Source organism: Eschrichtius robustus, chromosome X (genome assembly GCF_028021215.1).
Source record: "Eschrichtius robustus isolate mEscRob2 chromosome X, mEscRob2.pri, whole genome shotgun sequence".
NCBI classification, from domain to species: domain Eukaryota; kingdom Metazoa; phylum Chordata; class Mammalia; order Artiodactyla; family Eschrichtiidae; genus Eschrichtius; species Eschrichtius robustus.
Genome location: NC_090845.1, coordinates 28,770,751 through 28,776,003, shown reverse-complemented (window position 1 = coordinate 28,776,003; position 5,253 = coordinate 28,770,751).

Sequence of the window (5,253 nt, the reverse complement as noted above, 5' to 3'; positions counted from 1 at the left end):
TCTTTTTGAATTTTCAAAATAAGGTGAAAAGTTGCCCCTAGATTAGATTCTTCAGAAACTCATGTAATTTCATGGACACTGAGCCTTTCCCTGACCCACTCAAACACACACACTCACACAGATCTGACCCAACTCCTGAATGAACCCTGACTTCTAACAGGCCTCCTCATCCAGCCCCTGACCCCCCAGAATTGACGGTTCCTTCCTGAGGACCACTACTGAATCCTGAAGGCTCTTAAGCAGTGCCGTGACATCTCAGGTTCACGTTTAGAAAACCATTAGAGCAGCAGGATTGGGACAGTTTTTGCTGTGTAAAACCATGAACCCCACAGAGGCTTAAAGAAACAATCATTTCATTGCTCATGATTCTGTGGGCAAAGCAAAGCACATGGCCAAACCCTGAGCCCGTGCACGTAGGGACCAGTTAAAGGTGTGGATACAAACCAGGGACCATCGCTGCAGCCATCTACTGCAGAGGGGTTCATTATTTCATCTGTGAGTTCCTTCAAAACTTGTGGATGGATTTTCTATGGCCCTGGTGATTTTTTTTTTTAACGTGAGAGATGATGAGGCTTTAAACAAGGTTCATGAGAAGGGTAATCAGGGGACAGGAAAGTATGTATGTTCTGTTTTGATTTCTATTTAAGTCTAAATTGACTTCAATGTATGCTCATTTTTCCACTGGGAAGAGTTTCGCGTTTTACAAACCAAGAGAATTCATCCTGTAGACTTAATATTTCTATAAAGTAATCATGATCACAATGTATGATCCCCTAGAACCTCACGCTGTTTATAGATCTACAACCAGAGAAGTACCCATTTAAATTTATTTTTTGGTTTACAAGTTAGTTCTCTATTTACATTAAGGAGGCCACTTAATCAATTATTTCAAGTATAAAAGAAACAAATTCTTGTTCTTTTGGTCAATATTTTTATCTCTTCAAAGTGCTCTAATTAGATTACTCGTTCATCCCAAAAATAGTTACTTAGCTTATTATGTGCAAGGAACACAGTGCCATGTAAGATATGGTTTTCCCATTTGCTATCCCCTCCCTATCCCAGGCTTATTCATTCATTCCTTATTCATTCAGCAAATATCTGAGTATATTTTATATGCCAAACGCAATTATAACTCTACATATCAAACTCATACATTCAATCAACAAATATGTACTGAGTGTCAGTTTTGTGCCAGGCACTATGCTAGACAGAGCTCCAAGGGTGAGCAAAGCTCAGCACTCTTTACTTTCTGTAGTTTACAGTGGACTTGGGAATACAGACATTAATCTGAAAAATCACACAAACATGAGTATATTCAATCACAAAATGACATAAGAAAAGCACAATAAAGGAAAAGAATAGCCTGCACTAGGGAGCCACAAAAGCTTTCCTAAGTGATGCCTGAGCTGGGATTAGAGGTCTGGGAAGAGCCAGTGGGGGAACAAGAGAAGAAGAATCCATGGCAAAAGCCACAGCACACAAAAACGCTCAGCGGCTGGAGAAGCACAGCCCGTGACCAGTACTGAAGGAAGGGAGGGGTAGAGAGACGGAGGTGAGAAGTTGTGGAGATGAGACTGGAGGTGGGTGATGGGAGATGGCTCATGCTGTTGAAACTGAGAAGGATCCTGTGGGACCCTCTTGGGTACAAAAAGCTTTTCTGTGTCCCCCATTTCTTATTTGCAGGAAAAGGGCTTCAGCCCCCTAGACCTTCCCCGCGTTTCAAAGGGCAGGTGCAAACAGTTGCTAATCAGGGAAGGGAGGGAACGCAGAAACAAAGGAGCAGCAGCTAAGAAACAATAATGACAAATGCAAGACATGCAGCCACCATTATGGTGTCATACAGAATAGTTTCATCACCCCCACGATTTCCTGTGCTTCATCTTTTCATCCTCCTCTACCCTCCCCCCAAACCTCACTCACCCCATATAAGGAACCAACTTACCACCCCCCAACCCGGGAGCAAGCAAGGGCACCTGTTACTTGTTTTCCCTCCCTCCTTGAGTCCCAATTAAGCCTTGCCTGAAAAAAAGAAAGAAACAATAGTGCAGAGATGGGGCAGTGTCCTTGGTTCCTCCTCAAGGAATACACTTAACAGTATATCTTTCAGTTCTTCTACTGTAACTAAGGCCCCCCTTCCACGTGGAGGATGGTAACCTCAGGCTGAGCACAAGAGTCCTGAAACACCACACCGTTACCTCACCACCAACCAATCAGAAGAAAGTCACACACTCTGCAGCTCTCACCCCAAATACTGCCTATAAAAACTTCTCCCCAAAAACCATCGGCTAGTTCGTGCATTTTTGAGGATGAGCCCCCCGTTCTCCTTGCAGAGCCCTGCAGTAAACCTTTCTCTGCTCCCAACTTCGACAGTTTGGTTTGTTTGGCCTCACTGTGCGTTGGGCACACAAACTTGCGTTTGGTAACACCGTGAAGGGATGTGGGTCACGGTAACTACATGGGCTTTTATCTTAAGATAAATGAGAGAAGCTGAAGGACTTTAAGTGGGAGGGGGACACTGTCAGATTTGTTTTTAAAGTGACTGCTCCGAGTGCCACGTTGGAGCAGAGATTGATGTGGGGCTGGGTGGGTGCAGGAAAATGAGGAGAAGGAATCCCTGTTTCGTAGTCCAGGTGGGAGCCTTGACGAGGGTGGTGCCAGTGTAAATGGAGAAAAGGAGATGGATTTCTGAATTATAGTTGGTAAGAACAGACTCTGGTGATGGGTGTGGTCGGGCTGAAGGAGAGGGAGGTATCAAAGCTGACTCCAAGGTCCCCAAACGGTTCAATAATACCTTTAGTAAGGTTTCTGCCTATATCTATACCCAATTCCAATCTGTGTCTTTTGCCCGCACCAGAAATCATTCTCTGACACCAGCTGGGTACCCTATAAGTCAACTCAATTCTGACACTATCTACCCGGAGACAGCGTTAAGATGCCACAGGTTAAGGGCTCAGTCCCACAAAACTGCTCCCCTTCAGACACCAATCACAAGTCCAGGTTGTTACCTGTGCTTCTGACCCCACTGGCTATAGATCAGATCATGACCCCCTCCTCAGGTTTGATTAACTTACTAGAGCAGCTCACAGCACTCAGAGAAACATTTTACTTACTTGGTCACGGGTATACGACAGAAGAACATAACTCAGGAAGAGCCGGAGAGAAGAGGGTTGTAGGGCATGTGGAAAGGGGTGCAGAGCGTCCATGCCTTCTCCAGGTGCGCCACTCTACTCAATCTTCACCAACCTGAAGGCTGTCCGAACCCAGTCCCTTTGGATTTTTCTGGAGGCTTCATTACATTGGCCACTAGTGATAGAACTCAACCTCCAGCGCCCCTCTCCCCCAGCAATCTGGGGATGGGACTGAAAGTTCCAACCCTCTAATCACGTGGTTGGTTCCCCTGGCAACCAGCCCCCTGCTTAGGTGCTTTCCAAATGAATTCATTAACGTAACAAAAGACACCTTGATTACTCTCCTCACAGGAAATTCCAAGGGCTTTAGGAGCTCTGTGCCAGAAATAGGGACAAAGACCAAACATATATATACTGTATTTCTTATTATAAATCACAGTATCACATTACCAACTTGTTAGAGATGGAAACAACACACTTTCTTTTGCGTAAGAATTGCAGAGGCAATCCATGAGGTCGTCTACAAGATATATCAGTTTCTACTGTGTCATAAACCACTCCCAAAATGTAATGGCTTAAAACAACAATCATTTACTCACAATTTTGAGGTTTGGCAATTCGAGCTGTGCTCATGAGTGGTTCCTTTACTGCTGGCCTCTGGGCTCAGGCTGGTGAATGCAGTCAGCTGGAAGTTTAGCTGACTAAGAGCTCTCAGCTGAGATGACCTATTGGCTGTTCCACCTGATCTCATCTTCCAGAAGGCAAGCCTGGCTTCTTTACATGGTGGTCTCTGGGCTCCAAAGAATAACAAGAGAAGCTATTCCCAAAGGGCTATCACTTTTCAAGCTTTTGCTTGCACTTCATTTACTTTTGACCCATTGGATAATACAAGTCACATAGTGAAGCCCAGAGTCATTGTACAAGAGGATCACTAAGGGGCATGGATATAGGGAGATGTGACCAAATGGGGGAAAATTACTGAAACAATCTGCCACACACGGTTTCATTGTTTTAACGATGAATGACTTGAAAACTGGGAGGATTTTCTATGATCGCAGGGATTTATTTACATTTATGTAGAACCAATACAATGTTACTGCCAACTAAAGAATGTCACTCGTGTGGTGCTCCAAGGACAATGGTGCTTCAAGGACAAAGGACGACCCTGCCTCAAAAAGTTTCAGCGTTACACCCCCTACGGGACTCTTAATCGCCCTCCCTGCCATGTTGCGATGGTTAAGAAATTCCTAAGCCCACCTGGGCTATGGGACCTGTCCCAAATGAGGAAAGGCATCTGGCCTGTCGCACTCCCACCCTATAGAAGGAAGGTGTATGTGCCTCGACCAATCAGTAAACGAAATTTTCACCTCAGACCATTCCTTTGTTTTCTGGCTATAAAAACTGATCAATAGCATATGTTCGGGGTCGACTCTCCCAGACTACTAGGAAGTCGGCCCGCTGTTCTGGAAGCGACCCTTCCCTCTAATAAATTCTATCTTCTTTACATTCTGCCTTGTGTCTGGAAATTCTTTTCCAACCCGCGCTCGGACCACGACAACTCGCCATCTGGCTCTGCAAGGATTCAGTCATTCGCCACTACAGTCGCTGACCTTCAACACACCCTGAAAGGAGTTCAGGGCGGAGATCAGGAATGAGGCACTCTGTGCTCTGGGAAAACTGGCAGAAAAGGACTTCAAACAGATATTTTCAGGAGAAATTTTTATGAAACCAATTTCTTGCATCTTCCCATACTTAGAAAAGCACTAAAATCATTAACTCAGGTGCCTGTTCTTCAGGACTAGCAGTTACTTTCTACCAAGATGTGTGCGTGATTGCACGTAGCCCTTCTCCAAAATCAACATAATCACAAAATCCTGCTCCTTGGAGCAATTCCCCAGAGCTATCTGAACAGCTGTCTCCTGGGCTACAGTCCTCAGTAAGTCCCCAAATAAAACTGAAGCTCACAGCTCCCATGTTGTATGTTTTTATTTCATTCAACATTATCTAGGTACAACTACTACTTGACCCGGTGTTCTTGATCTAGCATCACATACACAGGTGTATCAAGTAAATAGTTTGCTTAGTCAAACACCCCTTATCCCCTGCTAAATCTCATACTTTGCAT